The 23,033-nt window shown below is 36.7% G+C and overlaps 1 protein-coding gene across 7 annotated transcripts in view; it reads left to right on the top strand.

Annotated features, from left to right (window-relative positions):
* The window catches only part of LOC149775065 (beta-1,3-galactosyltransferase 1-like), a 63,929-nt gene that overhangs the window by 24,098 nt on the left and 16,798 nt on the right, over window positions 1-23,033 (top strand). For 2 of the 7 annotated variants that reach the window (XM_089942975.1, XM_089942977.1), the window contains exon 1: window positions 20,106-20,318. The exons of 2 other annotated variants lie outside the window; for them this stretch is intronic. The gene's annotated coding sequence lies outside the window, so the exon portion shown is untranslated. Of the gene's footprint in view, window positions 1-5,223; window positions 5,279-16,457; window positions 16,577-20,105; window positions 20,333-23,033 lie in introns of those variants that run through there. 3 more of the 7 variants (XM_089942974.1, XM_089942972.1, XM_089942976.1) reach the window with 3 other exon arrangements.

Raw genomic sequence — 23,033 nt, 5'->3', positions numbered from 1 at the left:
ATGGAATTTTTCCATCATGTGATGGTTTGATCTTGGGCCACACCATATGCTGGGGATGGAATTTTTCCATCATGTGAGGGTGGATGTAGGGCCACACCATGTGCTGGGATAGAATTTTTCCATCATGTGAGGGTGGATGTTTTTCCATCATGTGAGGGTGGATGTTGGGCCACACCATGTGCTGGGATAGAATTTTTCCATCATGTGAGGGTGGATGTTGGGCCACACCATGTGATGGCATAAAATTTTTCCATCATGTGAGGGTGGATGTTGGGCCACACCATGCGCTGGGATAGAATTTTTCCATCATGTGAGGGTGGATGTAGGGCCACACCATGCGCTGGGATAGAATTTTTCCATCATGTAAGGGTGGATGTTGGGCCACACGATGTGTTGGGATGGAATTTTTCCATCATGTGAGGGTGGATGTTGGGCCACACCATGTGCTGGGATAGAATTTTTCCATCATGTGAGGGTGGATGTTGGGCCACACCATGTGCTGGGATAGAATTTTTCCATCATATGAGGGTGGATGTAGGGCCACACAATGTGCTGGGATAGAATTTTTCCATCATGTGAGGGTGGATGTAGGGCCACACTATGTGCTGGGATAGAATTTTTCCATCATGTGAGGGTGGATGTAGGGCCACACCATGTGCTGGGATAGAATTTTTCCATCATGTGAGGGTGGATGTAGGGCCACACCATGTGCTGGGGATGGAATTTTTCCATCATGTGAGGGTGGATGTTGGGCCACACTGCACCATCTGCATACATTTCCCTCCCCAGTGTCGTTACTTTGCCACACACACACACCCCTTAGGTGTGGTTCTTGTGAGCTACATTCGTAACTGAAATAAATTCACCGTAACATCTACATTTTTATATAAAACGGTCACGTGACAGCAACCGTGTCACGGTAGGGCTACATAAATCAAAATCATTAATGAAGATAGCACCTTTAGTGAGAACGTTCACTCTCAGTCAACACAGTTTCATGTAATGCCACAGGCGATGTATGCTACGCTAAGAACAACATATGCAGTTTAATTTATGATTTATATGGTATCATGTAGTACCACACTATTATTAACAATAATACTAAATTTATTTAACGAGAGTGCCGTTTTAGTTGATTACAATGGTCCATATGGCTTACAGAAGAAAAAGAGTCAACATACATGTTTGAAAGAACTAAAGGTTCTACTATAATCCATTTGACATTGCAAGGTTTCAGTCATAAACACATTTCAACAAAGCAGCCACAACACTTGTACAAACTTTAATAACAAAGAGATAGCTGCTTAACACCTCACAGTGTTTCGAGCACTTTGGGTTACAATTTTAAATTCATCAGCATATTTTGTTATTTGGAGTGTTATTGGATCTGTGATAACAGTCACATGGCTGTTAGTGGTTAGACCGTCCGTCTCGGATGCGAGAGGTCGTGGGTTCGATCCCCGGCCGAGTCATACCAAAGACTTATTTAAAATAATGGTGCTAACAGCTGTTTCGCTTGGCAATCAGCATTAAGAGGCTAGTGTTTGGATACGTCGGCCTGAGATCAAGATAATGTGAATGGGTGGGACATCATGCTACATGTCTGCGACATGATGCACCAGTGCTAGACATAACTATAAATTGCCACATTGCATACATCGTAGCGATTTGACTGAAAAATTGTTAAAGCTAAGCTACAACTCCAAATCCACATCACATCACATGACTGCTTATCGACCTGGATCTTTACTTTCGAGTAATTCCGTAGCTAATGCGCATGCATCGACATGTATATTCGCCTTAATTTGAGACAAATTGTTTCATTTTTCGGTTCAGACAGGCAAATTCTTTCAACGTTTTATTATAAATCTGTGTTTTGATGAACTTTGTAAATTTGTAATGAACATAACGTTCATAACTTGATCATACCTACATAAGTACTTCTTTAAAATTCATTTAACATAGTAATTCCGTAATAGTTGGGCATTTGGGTTGAGTGAAACATGAGTATATTGAATTTTTACGGCAAATTATCAACTGAGTCGAACTTGAAACTGTTAGAACAAGTTTTAACAGAGCTAAGATTGGATTTGACACTTAATTTATGTGGCATTGTTGACAGCAGTGTCATGAAACCTATTGAAGTCAGAGCTAAGATTGGATTTGACACTTAATTTATGTGGCATTGTTGACAGCAGTGTCATGAAACCTATTGAAGTCAGAGCTAAGATTGGATTTGACACTTAATTTACGTGGCATTGTTGACAGCAGTGTCACGAAACCTATTGAAGTCATAATTGTGTAATTAACAAATGATGAAATCAAAATCAGGTCATGCTAACCTACATTTCCTCCTCATACAGTTTGGTTGTATTTAAATGGATTTCTAAGAGACTGTTTAATCGTTGGGTCAGGGAGTGGGTTATGGAATGCTTTGAGTTCTAAGGCAGTACTCGCTGTATGATCTCTTGGATACGTAATGTATCTTTGTAAGCAGAACATAAATCGTCATTCAGTATTAGATGGAATGTATCCTTATAAAGAGTGCATAATTACTCATTTAATACGTGATGGAATGTATCCTTATCAAGAGTGCACAAGTACTCATTAAATACGTGATGGAATGTATCCTTATCAAGAGTACATAATTCTTCATTTAATACGTGATGGAATGTATCCTTATTAAGATTGCATAATTACTCGTTAAACAAGTGAAATGTATCATTTTAAAGTGAGCATAATTATCGATTAAATAAGTGAAGATTACAAATATTACATGATAAATTGATTTACGTAGGTAAAATTATATAGTTATGCCAAAGTCTCAGAACGTTTTCAGAGTTTTATTGCGATAATTGCAATTGTATTATAATAATCATCTTTGGTTTTGCTATCTCTTAAAACGGTGCATCATTTATTTGAACGTGAGCCCCTAGAACTTTTATTTCTTTTCCAGAATTGATTAAAATATAACTCTGAGACGCCTTTAACATTTCGATTAAGGAACGTGGAAAAACCAAATTAGAATGATATATCTATACTTTTTCTGCTTTTCTGATTGATATTTAAAACTCCTTGTCCTATATTTCAAACTGTTTGTGATAGAGTTCGACATTTTCGTCTGTTGTATATTTTTCGATCTGCATTTATAACTTAGGGCTATAGCACATAACATAAAATATAGCATTGATTTACGTACTTCGGTAAATGTACATGAATCTTAAAACCTATTTCTCTTTGAACAGGACTTAATACTAACGAAAATATACAAAAGTAAAGATAACCAAATATATGAACTCTTGTGTATCATTGTATGTATTTACATACTTCCGTACATTCAAACTGATGTGCCCTTAATGTTTTTATTCATTTTTAATCGAACTTTGGTGTAGATACTATTATAGACGAAGATGATATATCGTAGATTTGACCGTTGCTGACCATCGCAGTTAACACTATTATTCATTCCAAGAATTTCCTCTGGCACCATTAAACAGTGGTTTTTATCAATATAACTCATATCTCGAAAAAAAGTAACACCAACATTGTTATTAATTTGAGCAAACTACATCGTTTCCTCCCCGCTCTCTGACCCTAGCTATAGTGAGTCACACTGGATTTCCGTGGCCCCAGTCTTCCCGGTGGCTGGCTTAGAAACAGAGGTTATTCTCAACTCGGAACTCAAAAACGCCAAAAGACGAATCGAGTCCTAGGATGTTGTGGTCAAGCTGTGGACTTATTGAATTCTGACTGAATATGAAGGTTGTACAATTGTTGATGTTCTACTCTTTTTCAAGATATTCAAACTTGTACGTACCTCAACATAAAATGTTAAATTGTGTCTCATAAAACTGTATCATCCATCATACAGCGAAGGGCGATTTGCTGCGAACATGAAATGTCTGATATCATCTTAATATCGCAACAATTACTGATCCAAAATACATTTCTTTCTTTGTTTCTTTGGAAATGTAGCCTTGATTGTAATATGTAATATAGCATTCTAACTCGTATTTCTGCAGGTTTAGATAAGTGGAAATAATAGTACGACCCACAAAATTTATTTTTCGCTAGTTTATTCGTTTAACATAAGAAAACAAGCGCTCCAACCTACAATGAAACTGGAGTGAGTTTTTTGGTCAAAGGTCGGCAATCAGGTACAGTGGACAGTTAATGTTTGAATCGGTACATACAGTATAACCAGCATAGATTGATGCAGTAGATCTGAGTCAACAATCAGCGTCTCGATATTTAATTTGTAATAGTGATTTTTGCTGATGTTTTGGGGGGCCGCAATAGTTGCCCATAATAATGTGGCTTCATAAATTTGGTGGGTGTCGAATACCGTTCTTTTGAAAAAGCCTTACTTTTCTGTGGAGTCAATGTTTGAATTCGTGCATATGCCTTTGATTGGGATCAGTTGCTGTTATCTTCATAGATAAATAATCTGGTACCACGAATCATTAGGCAATTTAGTACAGGTTTTCCAGACATGTTTCAGGGGAAACCTCAGCACGTGCTCAAGGTTGTGTAGTTTTACTAGAATTAACTAACTTTATGAGAGAGAGAGAGAGAGAGAGAGAGATTACTTTCCACCATTCATTTACAAAGATTGGAAATGATCCTCAAATTTATTTAAAATTAAAACCGCTACCTGGAATTACCAATGGGAAAATCACAACTGCTTCCGGGAGTTACCGAGGTAAAAATCATAACCACTACCGGTAGTTACCGAGGTGAAAAGTTGCCATGTAAAACGAACATTGACAACACGTGGCAGCTTCGAAAGATAAAACGTGGGCGTGTTTTAGTGATTGATTTAATTACAGCCAGAATGTAATTACCGATTACATAGCTCGCATCTACGAACTTTTCCTTGATCTACAGCTGCCTTGCAGACAATGAGTAAATGCCGAATTGATCGTTACCTAGCAGATGTTGGCCATTGTAACATGGCATAAACAAAGAAAACAATAAGGAACATGTTTTGCTGTCTATTATTTTAGAAGCTAGATTTTACTGTCCGTGTCATGGAGTGACAGCCAGTATGATAGGTGTTACAAGCCTTGTTCATCCATCAATCTTGGTTAGTGATAAAGATGCATCCAGTCATGAATCTTCACAACTCTAAGAAGAACAGCAATGACAAATTAACATTTCAATACACAACCTCAACAAAATCACAGAACCATGAAATTTAGGCCCGAGATCTCTTTTTTGCAGAAAAGGTGGAATATTTTGTCAAGATACTTCCTTTCGTCAAGTTTCACGAGTCAAGGTAAGTAGGAACGTTTGCATAGTCGAGGTCATCAGATAAACATTACAACTTAAGCAAAGCGATTAAAAGGTCAAATGTAGGTAAGCTGAACCCCCATTATCTTAAGGATGTGGCATAAATATAGGTACATTGAAACCAAATAATTGTGTACTTGTCATCCAACGCGAAACCTACTAGGTTTTTCTTTTCTTTCTATTATCACATTTTTTTCTTGTTCTGGCTGCAAAATGTAGCAAACATAAAATTTATACTCTTAAGTACTACTACTCGACAAGTTCCTCCCAAAACAGCAAAGATAAATGAATACATGGTTTATATTAGAGTTCTAATTTCTCTTTTGGTCTGATATTTTGATACGTATCCATGTGCTAATTTGCCATTACATTTTAACTTGGACTTCATATTTGTGCTTTAATATCGAAGTCAAGTCTTCGCCTTGATTTTAAAAATTGTCAGTATTTCCTGTTTGATTCAGTAATTGTATTTAGCTACTCCTCTTTTACCATACTTTGACCAATATCACTACTTAAAGTGTTCATTGTGTGTTTTTTTAAAAACAATACTCACTCAAAAAACACAGTTGTGCGAAACTCAAACATTACTTCTTGCAGCAATGTAATACATGGGATGTAGAATCACAAGGTTAACAGAGGTCAAGTCAGCATCCTCCTGAATGTAATACATGGGATGTAGAATCACAAGGTTAACAGAGGTCAAGTCAGCATCCTGCTGAATTTAATTCTGATATGCGTTATGTACTAATGAATTGAAAATATGTTTATCTCTGATCCTTAAGCAATATTATTTTCTTTTTATTTTATGGACAGAAAGAAGAAAAGCAAAGCAAAATAATGATAATAACAATAACAAGATAACGAATAGCCCCTCACATTGTTGACAATTGACAAATTACAAAGTCATGTCTCATTGAAGTAGCGTTTATTTCAAAGGAATATTCTGGTTCTGTCTAAAAGTGAATGATATTTTCGTGACGTGTTTCATGGTGTTTACCAAGTAATAATTTAGGTTCCGACTTCGACACCAACTTCCCCGTAATAAACAAATATATTTCCTTCCATGGTCTTTTTACAACAACATTGTCACTCCATGTGATTTTACCTTCATCTGTAATATTTCAGAGAATAACACATACACACACGTCATTGTCAAAAAACGAGTTTAATATTTAGAAAAATGTATAAAGTTTAAAAATAATTACCATAATATCATATATGAAGCATATCATGGAGTTATATTTCTGATTTATTCTTTCCTCCCCGCTACGTTGGTTTGCCAACGACCCGACAATGACCGCTTTTCTATATTAAGACGTGATATTTAAGACGAAGTATTCGATACTGCGACAAATTGGCTTTACACAAGCTTGGAAGTTGTAATAAGTACTACAAAAAATATTACATTTCTACCAAGCTGCTTAAGACGAACAGCGTTAAAGACAGAAAGATGGAGTCCATCCTAGTCAAATTTGTACCAAAAATTGATACAAATATTCAAAAGCAAAAATGGATTTGGTGTGGTTTGGTGTTTTACGGCAAAACAACAAAAGTAGTTTAGTTAGTGCCAAGGTAACTGGAGTAAAATGCTTTGCCAGATGTTTTACCATGAGAAGACTATTGTAGCGGACCTTAACTGATCCAATTTTAGGACTCGAACATTGTAGGAGACACGGTACTAATGATATGGAAAAATGGGAACCAGCCTGGAAATGGGTGAACATAAAATAGAGTATATATGGGTTAGGCTGACCAGGATTGGTTAATAAAGTTATGTTTTAGGAAAAAGAATCTTTTGAGAGCTTATCTTAGTTGTAAGTGAGAAGAAAAAAAAATAGAGACATTGTTTTATTGAGGAATTTCAGTCCTTTAACAGTCTTGAATTTGGAACACCCAGTACTAAAATTAGCACCTGACTCTTTGGTGCGGAATTGAAAGAACATGTTTCAAACACATGCAGTTCCAGAAAATGCCACGGCTCATGTCCTTTCATCAACACAGACGCTGACATGCAGATTTCATCTATCCTGATAAATATAGATATGATCATGAGCACTCAAAATTTTTAATTTATTTAATTTTTAATATCATGTTGTTTGCATAGGTTTACTATGGGAACTGAATTAGGACCGTGAGTCATGTGCATGTTCGATCACAAGTCATGCACATCAATTGCTGAGCCACTGCGGTCCTTGCCGCCTTTAGTCGCCCCCCCCCCCTCCGGTCATCTTTGTATGTTTCCGTTCCCGAATGACTAGTACAGTGCATAATTGTTCGTGAAGTTTGTATGTTGTTCCATTTAACCAACACCATCTAATATTTATGTTATGTTCTACTATTCATTTCACTTGACCCCTCCCAATGGTACTACGTTTAGATCATTCTCAGAGAATTCTGGGTAAAGTAATTTGCTTGTTTATCTCGTCTACGAAGGCAGTGTATCGAAAATTGTAACTGTTGTGTGGAGTGCAAAATATTGCGGTGAATGGTGACTCCTAATTCAGCATAGAAACGTTGATATTTGTTATTTTTACATGCAACATCAGCTTGAAACACGAATTTACTTTTTTTTAAAGGTTTTGTACTTATTTTTAAAAAATCTTTTGATTAGTGAACACAAAAGAAACATCATGTTAAAGGAAGTTAAGATTGAAATAAAACTCTGCATGAATCTACGACGTTAATTTGAATATCAATTTAATTATTTTGTACGGGAATTGTTCATTTTGTATGCAGTTGAGGGGTGGCTTGGATTTTTAGTCTTTGTCACCTCTCAGACATAGTTTTATCATTGTTTTTGTTAATTTTATATGTTTTTCCATTTAGTTGATACAATTTATTGATTTCTCCATACGTAGCTAAATCCAAAATCTTCTAGCAATTTATTGATTTCTCCATACGTAGCTAAATCCAAAATCTTCTAGCAATTTATTGATTTCTCCATACGTAGCTAAATCCAAAATCTTTTAGATTTTACTTCTGATATCCATTTATTGGCCTGGGAATTTTCACAAAAATATTTGTAGAAGAGAGATTGCATATGTTAAAATATTATTTGTTCATAACCACTAATTACTTTAGCCCAAATAGTTTGGCATGAAAGTTTTATGTTGCTAATTTGTGTGAACCGATCTAGTTATTAGATACTGAGGGTTACATTTCTGGGTATTCTGCACACTTCTAAGGAAAGAAAGATTAGTTTGTTAAACTGCCCTAGATCTTACAAATCTCCAAATCAATAATCACGGGTTCAAACCAATACCGTGGTCCAATCTAACTGTTTCAGCTGATAGTTAATAGACCAGTCTATATTGTGTATCTAATTTATCAATAAATGTATATATGTATTAGCTATGGATTGTAGATTATTCGCCCCATTAGAGAACTTTCCAGTCTTGTGAAATATAAAGCCTAGATATTTACATTCCTCCACATCCTACAACATCAATATCGGCATTTCAAATCGCAATTTACATGTTTGATCCTTTTGTAATCAAATACAATAATTTTTTTTGCGTGTCTCTCTTTCTTTCGCAAAATTTCTTCCTGATATTTATAAGAATATATAATACACAAATTCGTGAACGATATATATTGAACAATTTGAAAGGAAAGAAAAACGCAACTTTGGTTGGCCCTACTCACCAATTTCTATATTAGTAAATATGGAAACACGATTTAAATAAATATAAATTATTTTGCCCACTTAATCATTTTGTTGTATATATCCAAATTGGATTGTATTTATTTGCTTTGACTGATTTTATTTCCGATATAGGCTATAGGTATAATGGTTTCGCTGACGTAATTTTCTGCCGGGTTTCCAGGAAACCGAAGACGTGTTCTTAATGGCTGTATGTAACTGACATATATTGATCGTTATTTCTATGAATTCTTGCATATATATAAAAATGCAGCCAACGATGAATAAATTTAATGGATTGTTTTAAAAGAGTTACAGTTATTCTGTCGTTTATAGGTGTAAAATTTAATTATAAGGATTGACACGTTATTTTTTTAACTTCATTTCAATATGAACCGAATAAAATTACAGAATGAATCAAAGTCGTCGTTATGGTCATTATGTACATCGTTATGCATACTTAAGCACGGTATGACAATCATAAGTCAATAAATATGCCATTTACTAACTAAAAGAAAACAAAACACGAAACTTTTTTTCTGTTTTAAAATGTTTTACGAGACCATACTGTGCTGATGACGTAAGAGTAAGGCTGGCTGCAAACATTTTATCTTCTGGCGGAAATAACACATCAATCGAAACTAGTCATCGAAACTAGTCACCTCACCACAAAAGTTCAGTTCTCTTTTTAATCATTGAAGCGACTATGACATTTGAAAATACCGATCAAAATCTTTTACTGGGTATGTTGCCATGACTCTCTGTAAGGTTAATAGAGTAACATGATATAGTTTTGTGTCAGTGGCATAGGCCTTGGTGCTTTACATAAAATCATTATTTTTTTGTAAATTGTTTTTTACAATTATGCCCTGGAAACGCATAGAACGCAGGAACTTCCGAGGGCATTGCTCTTTGGGCTCCCATGAAGAATTCAGCCCCACAGATCCCTCGACTGCTTGTTTCCCCACCCCAAAGAAAATAAGTATACGGTGATATCATGCTGATCTGTGTCAAGAGAGAGATCAAGAGAGAGAGAGAGAGAGAAAAAAAAAACAGAGAGAGAGAGACAAAGACAGAGAAAGAGAAAAAGTTTAATTTGGACGTTTAACGTAGCTTTAACAATTTTTAAGTCATGTCGCTACGATGTCTGCAGTGTGGCAGATTTTACAGTGATGTCTAGCACTGGGGAATCATGCCGCAGACATGTAGGATGATGTCCCACCAAGTCACATTATACTGACACCAGCCTCTTAATGCTAAGCGCCAAGCGAGGCAGCTGTTAGTACCATTTTTGTAAGTCTTTGGTATGACTCTGCCGGGTATCGAACCCACGACCTCCCGCATCCCTAGCGGCCGCTCTAACCACTAGGTCACCGGAGTGGTTTAGAGAGAGAGGAGTGGGTAGAATAAATGTATGTAATAGTGTAGCATCTTATGTTTCTTGGGAGGGGATAATTTTCATTTGCGAACAAACCTCGCAATAAGAGTAAGGTGCAATAACAAAATGATATGATAATTGGACCGTGCTGTGACACCTGTTCTGGAAGCAATTTTAGGTGTGTTTTTTTCGGGTTTAAATTCTACTGGCGTTGTGCTATAACAACTTTTTCTTTATAATGAGAAGATATAATTATTATAGATATTTATTACATAAATACTATTATTAAGGTTTTTATTATAAAGCAGTACAAGTGCATACTTTGTTATGGATATTTATTATATGAGTTGTACAAATAATTATATTATCGATAGTGATTATATAAGCAGTACAAATACAAGTACTGTTATTGCGAATATCTATTATGTAGGCAACACAAGCACATCACACAATATCAGAATATTTATAAGGCTTCTCAGAAATGCGCTAAATGCGTGATATTTGTTATTTTGTACAAAATAAATTCTCTTAGTGTTTGACGAGATGAATCAGTGAGGTTGTATTCGTTAATTATTTTTCTTAAATACTGTAATATAGCGTATTCACTGCTACACCACCAACATCATCATCAGGGACCATCTATTCCCGGGTGCTAAGCTCCTTATCCCGGAACACTCTCCTGATGCGGGGCGGTAGTGTTGATCAGTCACTACCTAATGATGGTAGGTAGGCAACCTGCTCTTCTCCTCCCGTTTCATCCGTCTCGAGGTGGACGTATTTTCAGCAGTTTTCGCAAGTTTATGAATAGCGGCTTCGCGTTTTTTTTTTTCTTTGTTATCCCCATAGCATGGAGCATCTTCAGACTAATTGAGCAGTAAACGCTTTACTGGGAACAACCAAGTACTCCATCCCCTGCTCTTGCATGTCTCTACGAGCTCTGCATACTTGGCCAACTTTTTTAACAGCCTCATCACACCTCCCATTGTATAGTCAGCTCTATGGCAGCCAGCTTCTTCCTAGATTCTGACCAAATCATTACATCTAGATATAGAGACATGTTTACCATTTCAGGGAAAATCATTTTCTTCCCCAAATCTACGTGCATTTCCCAAATCTCTTATTCACCGAGGATTGCCCTCATCTGTAGTGAGGCGATACTGGTTTTGTCCTCTTTGACAAAGTTGATATACCTTGGCCTGGTGATTGCTGTTGATCTTTCATTCTTTTTCTCCCTATCCAAGATCTCTGCTAGCTCTCAGAGGACCCTGTCGTGCATCATCTGTAGCGGCCTTGCTGACGCAGTGTGGTCTAGATCACTGCTCTTAGCATACAGAAGACGCGCAAAATTATCAAGTCCCATTTGTGCATGTGTTTTGGAAATGGCGTAAGATCATCACTGATATAAACTGTATCCGGGGAGGCTCTTAATTCCAAACGACCACCTGTTATGGCTTCCCACTTGGACAATCTTTGGTTGTTGATTCTCCTTCTCCACTTTCTGTACCTCATACTGCTTCAGTGGCCTTCTCGTATGTGGGTCAGCTTCCTTCCAATGCTGGTTGTCTGGTTGTGGCCTGCTCCTAAGCCATGTCTGCCAAATTAGGCTGTTCCCAATATATCCTTATACTGGAGTCTACTTTCTCCTCATTCATTTGATAGGTAAAATGACCACTTTTTCCAAGTCCTGACTTCAAAAATGTATGTAGCTGAAACCTTCTTGTCTTGTGAGTGCTTCAGCTTCATAAATAATCTGCGTTTTCGCCTTGTACTCTTCCTCGTACTCTTCCATCTGAACTCTTTACAGCGCAAATGTTGTAGTGATGAGCTGCTCTGGTATAAATCGTAGCTGGATGTTGCTATAATACCGATGTACACGCTCTGATGTAAGGTAAATCTCAAGAGCTAATTGAATCAGCTTGTGGGGTATCGAACCATAGACTCTGGCAAGATCCATACGATTGTCCGATTGTTATCTTGAATTCTGGCTTCTCAGATGAATTGAAATTGTATGTTCAATAACCTAGAAAGCACCATTGCTCTTCCTTTGTATAACAATGTATCGATATACATGTTGTTTATCATGTAGATGGTTATTCTCATTGCCGAGTCCGAGAGGAATACATTTCCTTCTGCACTCAGTAGCGATATCGTCCGGAACTGACATATATCTTTGAAGTCAGTCTCCTTTGGTACAAAGCATCAATCAGCGTCCTGCCTACTTATCAGCTTAATCAATCCCGATAGACGTCAAAGTAAGTAAGGGCAAATCTTGTGTACCGTGGGGTCGAGCTAGATCTTGCTTGTCTTACGAGCTCTCACACTTCTTTCCATGTAGGCTCCGTCGCTTCAATAGCACTGGATAGTGACACTATAGGTATGATTCCCGGATACACTCCCAGTTCATTTTCTCTGTGTGAGTCAGACTGTGTTTGCTTCATGAACTCTGCTGCTTCCATTCTACTTAACTCCAGATTGCCAGACAGCTTTTCATTCAGGAAGGATGGAGCAAATGCCCTCTTGCACGACTTTATTCTCCTCCTTGTTCTGCGTCTTAACTATAAGCATCCTTTCTTTGAGGATCTCTTGCAACTGTTTCAGCCCCACCTTCTCTTTTTGTTTAGCATCTTTGAATTGTCTTCACGAAAACCGAAGCTCCTGTTGTGTCGTCTTTAACTCGATTATTCGTCTATTTGGTCTAGACGATGTGGGCATTTATCTTGTTTTATGTACACCAAACCTCTCTTGTTTATGGTATAAGTGATCGTAAAAAGGAACTAGATCCTTTTGATAACATTGTTCTGCAGAGGAGCATTTAAAACGGTCTCCAAGCCACTGTCGAACTAATCCCAAGCGTTCTTATTGCCCAGTTTAAGGCATTCCAGTCTCTTCCTTGGTTCTATCGTAAGTCGATTAAGCGTTTCCTGTTGTTGCACTTGGCCGTAAGTGATAAGTTGTTGTATCTCAGGCTGACTAAAAAGCAATAAGTATAATCCCTTTTCCAGTGGATGCGAAGAGTTTAATTGGCTTGATCCTGTACTGTCAAAAGTGTCCAGAGTATGCTTTTCATCCAGCCCACCCGCTGTACTTGCCTGGGACAAATCTGCGACGTAGAGAGCGTCAACACTGTGGTGTGATACCTGGATAGTATCCTCCTTCCCTCTCCAGAGACAATCTCAGCGCATTGCAACAGATTTCTCACAAGCCCGCTCCGGACTTTCAATGATTGAACTTTAGATCTCTTGCATTCTTGTAAGGCATCCCAAATTGGCATCTAATCACCGCTACCATGCTTGTCAGTGTCCATTACACAATACGTACAAGTTCCCGCTAAATCTGTTGTCTAGAGTATTGTGTCCCCTTTCCTTCTTGGATGGCTCTGGTGTTTTTAATTTTCTTACTGTGTACTAGCTGTTTAGTGGGTACCCCCTTACGAGGGCTACATCAAGGGATGCCACTCCGTCATCTCTCTGACGTGGTCTTTCCGAGCTGTTGCCTGTCTCTCCAGCGTCACCGATCTACACTCAGTTGCCATACAGCCTTTCCTGATATTCACTGGTTACACCTGATCGCATACGCTAATAATGACTGGCTGTTCGTTCTACTTTTTTTGTTGGACTTTACGTGGATATACTATATTCAATAATGGAATATCGTAGCACAAGCGCATTAGTAAAATCTATGCGACCATTTTTATTATAAAGCATGCTAGTCGCTTTGAGGTTACTAGTACGAATATTCAGAAAGGCATTTTGGTAATCTATCGCTCCAAATATTTTCTGCTTTTCTAGTTGTGATGGACTTGATGTATTGCCTGGATCAATACCGTAAATGTAAATGGAATGACTGCTGCACATGTGTTCGTGTTTTGTCTTTGGTTGTTTTGATTAATAATGTGGGAAATACATATTTTTTTTGTAAATTGAAATTATCAGATAGATGCCAGATTAAATATTGTTTGCTATGGAACTACGTTCATTTTCTGTACCGTAAGGAGAATGTGATTAACAGAAATAACTATAAAAGTTCATTTTGAGGAAATTCAGGATACAGACAGGTAAGTATATTTGTTGCATTTGTTATTACCTGTGCCTTATTACTTTACGCTGTTTGTTAGACCCTGGCCATTGATACGACCTGTATGACTTATATCATTATTATAGATCCAAACATTGTATCAAAAAGTAAAACGGGAAAATTGCAAAGCAGCTACTTCAAAGGCTCTTGGACTTCGATCAAAACCCGTATTCTTTAGTTGCGTTTTTTTAAATTCAAATTTAGTTTTTAGACTGACTTGTTAAATGATGCCTCACTGACGGAGATGGGGTAGTCCTTAGCCTTAATATGCCATTCTGTGCTACTTGTATAGACCCTAGGGAGCACGGGTCTTAGTCTAAACCATTCGATTTGCGAAAAGTTATGAACATGTCTCCAAAATAGACATTCACGTATATTGTGGACATTGCGGATATCACGTTCATTCGTTTGCTTGGTTGACAGTTCCTTTTGTGACTCACTGAACTCGTCCATATCGTCAGCCTTAGTCTGTAAACTTTCAGATGGACCAATAAATTATTTAGTTCATTCACATACAAATCTAATAAATCAAAACTCTGTCGTCTGCTACATGAGCGTACATTGTTTGTTTTCAATCAAAACTCTTTCGTCTGCTACATGAGCGTACGTTGTTTATTTTCAATCAAAATTTCGTTTCTAATATACGATATTATGTTGAGACACACGTGACGTGCAGTATGAAGCAGTTCCATAAAAAAATAATGCACGAATCTGACAAAGTAATGTTAACTGAAAAAAATTAGCATAAAATAATCTCCTACATTTTAAGACCTTTCGCGTCATGACGTCGTAAGATATAATGTAATCATTGACGAAGACATGCGTAAATAATGTCCCAAATTTCAAGTTTGTTCCCGACAAAACAAGCATAATTATGATAGCTGTCACGTGACCGATGATTCATTGGTGAATTGTTTTCAGTAATGCACCAGGTGAAATCATGACAAATGAGGACGTTAAATTTTCCCGTAAATATGGCCTCACGTGTATAATAAAAGAGGTTTTCATTCAGCAAGACTCTTTTATCAATCAGTGTTAAAACATTCCTGGCATCATTTCGATTATTGCAGGTGAATCTTTACCATCGTTTAATATGCAATGCACAATGTTTTTATATAACGTTTCTTATGTTGAGGATAGAACGTCTGGTGGTCCTATGTAATTAATTCAAAGTCATACTGATACGCAATCGCCCAAGAGAATTCATACAACATAGTAATGTATATACCGTCAGAATAAACACAGTAGCGGTATTAGTATTTTTCCGTTTCCATTTCTGGGCAGTAATCTGTCAGTTTGTAGTAGGAATATTATTCTGAGCTGAGATATTCCGCATACAATCTACGGTCTGGAGGGGCGTGTACATGGTTAGCTGTAACAAGGAAATACATTTTTATAGTTGCTGCCCAAGGTTGCTATATAATAATATTTAATTGTTACAAATGAAAGTCCTAATTTAATCGTTTTAAATTGTTTCATCCTTATATTTCTAAAGGAATGTTTTTAGTTTTATTTTTGTTTCTCTTGCTAAAAAGTAGGTACCGTAACGGATGGAGGGGGGGGGGGGATATGTGGGAAATCATATAGTTATAGTAAATTAAAATGCTTCAGTTCAGGACCATTTTAATTTTAATATATGGGTAAGTCTCGATCTCTGCATCTTCTATTACATTACAAGATGCAAAATTACTCTTTAATAAGTAATGACCTTATTGAGATATGGCTGTTTAATTTATGACATGGGAAAATTCCCTCGCCATTATAATAAAACTTTAGAGCCCCAGGTCTAATCCAGGACCTATCTACGGACATGAATAATGAACTGCAATTAACACGGTCTTTTGCTTTAATGACTTTATAAAACTCTTAATATCCACTGATAGATGTCTCCTACGCTGATAACGCCCTATCTTTCTGGACTCGCGGTTTGTGTTTTATTAATTAATAACACTCCGTAACCTGATTGACAGTAAACTACGGTAGTAAGCCTCAGGCGATGGTATGCTACACACCTTTGCCACAAAAGGGTGCCCTTGCGGAGGTTTCCTAGTTTTTCTTTAGTACATATAAACAAGAATACCTCAGTTGATAAGTCATTGGTCAGCAGAACTTGCTGATAGGGTCTGGACACAGTGGGAAAGATGTTGACAATATCCTGGATAATAATGGTTGGAGCAGTTGTTGAAAAGGTAGGATGAGGTTAAAGTGACTGTTCACATAAATCATCGGTGTCTAGGTCCGTTCTTTAGAGCTCTTTGCAATTTTAAGTTGGTGTTTAATGTTTGTAAGATGCCGTGGCATGGGTACGCGAGCGTAGAACGGAATGCAGATAGTGACTGTATATTGTAGTGTTTATCTTCAACAGCCAGTACTCATTCTCAGTGAAAAGTTAGCAGGCTGACATTCGGTACATCGAGGTTTATTAACATACATATTATAATATGCTATTATTTAGTTATATTTCACATGTCTTGAATTACAGGTCATATATTTGATCTGAACCACACCAGGTAATAAAATAACCTATGTACACAGCTGGCTAGTGACAAGATTTTGCGGGAAAAGGTTCAAAAGCCTTGACCTTTATTGCGGGAAAAAGTTCAAAAGCCTTGACCTTTATTGCGGGAAAAAGTTCAAAAGCCTTGACCTTTATTGCGGGGGAAAAGTTCAAAGGCCTTGACCTTTATTCTACTGCTCAGTATTAATGACATTATTCTCGCACGGAGCTTCGCTCAGCAAGAATCCCAACGAAGATAAAGAAGCATAGAGAGAAGGAAAAGAAATGGGCCAATTAGAGGGTGAAACGCCACGAAGGGCATCTTACACTGAAAACGTTTCTGCCTCCCTACACAAACTCGAACCCATGCGGACAGTGGTGAGATGGGAGTGTTCGGTAAAGACGAACGCTTCAGACCAATCGGCCACCCCCACCCCAAATTGAGTCTAAAGGTGTATTGGCGATGGCATTAGTGAGATTGAAGAAGGAAATATAAATTGATTTTAAAAATGATATCTCAAAAGTCCATTCAGAAATCGCCATTGTAAGAAAGAAGGTAGTTGATGTGCGTACGTAACATGAAAGCCTAAGAAACAAGATGGAAGCTCTCGAAAAAGAAAGTCTGATACAGTCTAGACCTTCAGCTAGTGAACAGTAAGTTGAGGGAGAGAACGAGCGAATTAGGGCAGTACACCAGACAAGGTTCTAAAAAATCTTAGGTTTGAAAGACAAAAATTATACGGCAAAACACTGGAGCAAATAGTGGCAAAGTGGTGAGGTTTTACGCAGCACTGGGTTGGGCTGTGTGGGTTTAGAAATTGGAAAAAATGTTCCAGATCGTCTCGGTACTTTTGTTAAAGACACCAATTTGCTGTTCAGCTTCAAGTTTATTTGCAGACTTAAGAAAATGGAATTACTGAAATAGGAATAAGTTGAAAGGTTCTGTCTAATATCCAAGGTATTTACATTCATTTGAAGAGGTCTGGATTATTTTTACTGTAACCATTTTGACAAGTTTCGTAAAGGCCGAAAACACCGAGTTAGAGAAATTGGCGATCTAATATAATGGATGGAGTAGGTGACTGTATTTGGAAGCTTTGCTTTCTATGAATAGTGCAGTCTGCTATAATTCATTTTAGTTCACACATATATCTTTTGCACAACTGTTAAAATAATTGTATTGTTTCCTGAACATGCTTTGTTGCGAAATTATGTACATTCCAAAGGAGTGAGCGTGATCAAGGGAGATAACTTCTGAACACATTGTAATTCATAAGTTTAATGCTTTTAAGTTTTATGTTGTTAATGGTGGGTGGGGATATTTTTGGTCATTGCGCGATGTAACGTGGTCATATGGTTTCGGATGCGTACGGCTTGGAGCAGGGATATGGACTGAGATGACGTTTATTTGTTTCGGTGTAGGTTATTCGGCATTATTTTAAGGGGCTGGACCGTAAACAAAACAACGTGCAGTGGGTTACAGATTTCTCTTCCGGACCAGCAACACTGCCTGTTATTTACTGTGTACCGTCACCAGAACGCACATAGGCAACCACACCATAATGCTCAAATTCTAAACTATAACTAATTACCTTTAAATCTAACTCATGCATCACCACAAAAATAATAGAGAGAAAAGGGGAGCGGATTCGTGACCTTTACTTCCGTTGAGATTGTAGTTTACAGGAGACAACCTTTTATAAATTTCTGGACAGACAATATCACTCAAATTGAAAAAAAGACTGAAAAAAGTTTATATAAATAATTAATTGATAATGAAATACCAACTACAATAAAGAAGTGGAATGCTCAGTTCAATAATATGAAAGAAAGCGATTGGACCCCATTTTTTAAACTTCTGTGCAAAGCACAAAGCGCCCAAACCTTAATGGGTGCAACTGATGATATTACGTAGGCTACATATACCTTACTTAAAACAGTCAAAATTGTCACAGATCATCTTTGTTCTCTGTGTACGTGTCATGCTGCAAAATTACCCTAGCCTTTTGGGGAGTGTAACATAACACACACATGTCTACGTGACATGTTCCAGTGAATCAAATCAAGGGCAGTCAAACCTGCACTTAGTTTTCTTTAAGAAATTAGTATTATTTGTTTTATCTAATTGTAGAAAAAATAAAGAGAGACCTAAATTATCATGGTAACTACATTTCATTTCAGTGTCGAAAACTACAATGCATACATAAACTGTGAATGGGAAAAGTTTGATAGTAAATGGTTATTTTGCAAATAATTAATCGAAAAATCTTATGTTTGTATCAAGTTTCATCTCATTTGAGAGAACGATCTATTCCTCGTCTTGTATCTTGTGTGACATGGGATACATGTCAATATTTTTAGGTAACAATTACATTGGTGAAGTTCAAACAAAACTGTGTGCAGCTTAACCATCATGAATAAAAAGCTTGCGGAATGAGCTTGTATGTATGTATGTATGTATGTATGTGTGTATGTATGTATGCATGCATGCATGTATGTATGTATGTATGTATGTAAATGGCTATATGCATCATGACGCAGCTGTATATTGTATATATGTACATGTCTGTATTTGTGTGCACGCTCAAGTAAATATGTACGTATAATTGTCTAGTACTGATTACATTTTTGTCTTTTCGAATAGTCGTTGAAATACTTATCCAATATTTAATGTATTATATGCATGTGACACCTATCTTTTTTTATGTATTTCTTGTGTGCGCCACCCCTCTTGATGTAAACAAGTTTTGTAAGAGAAACAGATATCTGATCAAAAACACATATAATGAATCTTCTTCAAATCAGTGAAAATGTGCGTTGTATCGATAGAACAGTGAAAATGTGCGTTGTATCGATAGAACAGTGAAAATATGCGTTTTATCGATAGAACAGTGAAAATGTGCGTTGTATCGATAGAACAGTGAAAATATGCGTTGTATCGTTAGAACAGTGAAAATGTGCGTTGTATCGATAGAACAGTGAAAATGTCCGTTGTATCGATAGAACAGTGAAAATGTGCGTTGTATCGATAGAACAGTGAAAATATGCGTTGTATCAATAGAACAGTGAAAATGTGCGTTGTATCGATAGAACAGTGAAAATGTGCGTTGTATCGATAATACAGTGACCTGACTATTTCAAAGATCATCACTGACTGGCTCATTCAAACAGAGTGAAAGGTTGTGTTGTGTGACAATGGTAAGTTTTTGTTATAGTTGCGCTCGCAGTGATTGGTTAAGCAGGTGAAGTAGGTTTATGCCTATTCATGCGAAACTAGGAAACATCGCAAAACAGCCTGTTATCAAAGGAGCGTAGTTGATTTTCCTTCGTGAATCCAAACGATGTCGAGACTTTGATCAGTTACTAGTATCTGAACCACGTCGGGAAGAGAAGTGTGAATTCGTTCCTTGTCTGTGGACAATTTCATTATAAACGTATGTACAATAAGGTCGGTTCTTTGATTATTTAATTTAGTACAGTTGAAACCAAACTTTTCATTTATTAGTTTGCTCCAACTTGCCTCAGTTACATTGTTTTCTTTGTCGTCTTTATATGCAACAATTCTCTGAATATTTATTCTAAAAGGGAGTTTTAAGTTATAAACTAAAGTTCATTGTTTTTAATGATACAAATAATTAATAGTAGGATAATGCTACATTGGACTGTACTACACTAATATCTTGTCAGAAGTACACCTGCATAGGACTGTACTACACTAATATATTGTCAGAAGTACACCTACATTGGACTGTACTACACTAATATTTTGTCAGATGTACACCTACACAGGACTGTAATACACTAATATCTTGTCAGAAGTACACCTACATTGGACTGTACGACACTAATATCTTGTCAGAAGTACACCTACATAGTACTGTACTACACTAATATCTTGTCAGAAGTACACCTACATTGGACTGTACTACACTAACATCTTGTCAGAAGTACACCTACATAGGACTGTAATACACTAATATCTTGTCAGAAGTACACCTACATAGGACTGTAATACACTAATATATTGTCAGAAGTACACCTACATTGGATTGTAATACACTAATATATTGTCAGACGTACACTTACATTGAACTGTAGTACACTAATATTTTGTCAGAAGTACACCTACATTGGACTGTAGTACACTAATATCTTGTCAGAAGTACACCTATATAGGACTGCAATACACTAATATATTGTCAGAAGTACACCTACATTGGACTGTAATACACTAATATATTGTCAGAAGTACACCTACATTGGACTGTACTACACTAATATCTTGTCAGAAGTACACCTACATTGGACTGTAATACACTAATATCTTGTCAGAAGTACACCTACATTGGACTGTACTACACTAATATCTTGTCAGAAGTACACGTACATTGGACTGTAATACACTAATATCTTGTCAGAAGTTCATCTACATTGGACTGTAGTACACTAATATTTTGTCAGAAGTACGCCTATATTGGACTGTACGACACTAATATCTTGTAAGAAGTACGCCTACATTGGACTGTAATACACCAATATCTTGTCAGAAGTGCACATACATTAGACTGTAGTACACTAATATCTTGTCAGAAGTACACGTACATTGGACTGTAATACACCAATATCTTGTCAGAAGTACACCTACACTAGACTGCAGTACACTAATATCTTGTCAGAAGTACACCTACATTGCACTGTAATATACAAATATCTTGTTAGAAGTACACCTACATTTCACTGTAATACACAAATATCTTGTTAGAAGTACACCTACATTGGACTGTAATACACTAATACTTTGTCAGAAGTACTCAAATAAATATCAATCACAGGTTAATACGCTTCATGCAGAAAATAATCTCGCTATACAAAGCGAACGTCTAAATAGAAGAGATGACTAAATTAAGAAAGAAAAAAAGTTGACATCCTAATAATACTCACATGGTTTAAATGTTCACTTGTTTTTGTTTGGTTGTTTTTTGTGTGTTTTTTTTACTTGATACGTTTATGTTATGGAGTTCTCTTAATAAAGGGAGTGATACCTGGACCCAGATAAATTATATGTTTTTAAATATTCGCTCTCCGGTGCCATTTGGTGCAAAGCAATTCATTCGATGTATTTTGATGGAATGCATTCTATACCTGTGTTATTAGTGTATTTTATGCCGGTCGATACCTGTGTTATTAGTGTATCTTAACAAAGGTGTTGACGTGCATTGCAGTTGCAATGACAGATTTGCTTTAGCGAATTTAGTAAGCTTACATGTTAATAAATTTTCACGGTATGCATAAATACTCAGAGGACGGAAGAGTAATTCAGGGTCAGTTACTTCGGGTCGCACAATTTAGTTACCTCTGTCGATCAACCGATATCGCACGCTATACATGACAACATGATAAGTATAATAAAATAATCCAGCTTATTAAAGCGTGTTGCGGCGTGGCATATTTTTAATGAATCAAAAATAAACTTAAAATGCATAATTTAATTCAAGGCGAGCTTTGCTCTGTCGATACATGCTTTGGACGAAACAATATCGGTCAGTGCCAAATCCTGAAATTCTTCCATCTGAATTGGATTTGCATTGTTCATGTTTCGTAGCCAGTTATACGACCCATTTCTAATACACCATTTAAAGAAACGAAATCGATAAAAACTGAGACACCTAGTTTCCAGTGAATGTACTGTTCGGTTCAACGACGCGTTAGGTACAATTTTAATCTCGTAGGTTGACAATCAATGTATCCATGGAAAAAAGTACTGCAAGCTGTAAGGAATCGTTTTTTTTTATAAAAAGAAGCTATTTACAAGATCCTTGTTAATGAGAAAATGAACCTACACATGTGCAATTGAACGTTTAAGGGTTGCCGCTTCAAAATAAAATGCATTCAGTTGGAGAAATGTCTAATTTAAGCTAAAAATATTTGCTTTGACATAGAAGACGAAAATCAAGTTCAATATATAAAATTTTGTAAAATTTGCTTTTTTTAAATGAATGATGCAGCTGTAGAAAGCAACCATTGTTTCTCGCATACCGCATCAATCAAATTTGAACAATTGATGCCATCTTTAAGATCAATCGTGACCGCTGTTAAATGGGGTTGTTTACATTTTCCAAAATAGGATACTGTATGTTTATTTTTTAATT

Source organism: Sinohyriopsis cumingii, chromosome 19 (genome assembly GCF_028554795.1).
Source record: "Sinohyriopsis cumingii isolate HCF-2022 chromosome 19, ASM2855479v2, whole genome shotgun sequence".
Classification (NCBI taxonomy): domain Eukaryota; kingdom Metazoa; phylum Mollusca; class Bivalvia; order Unionida; family Unionidae; genus Sinohyriopsis; species Sinohyriopsis cumingii.
This window is presented reverse-complemented; position numbering and strand designations above follow the sequence as displayed.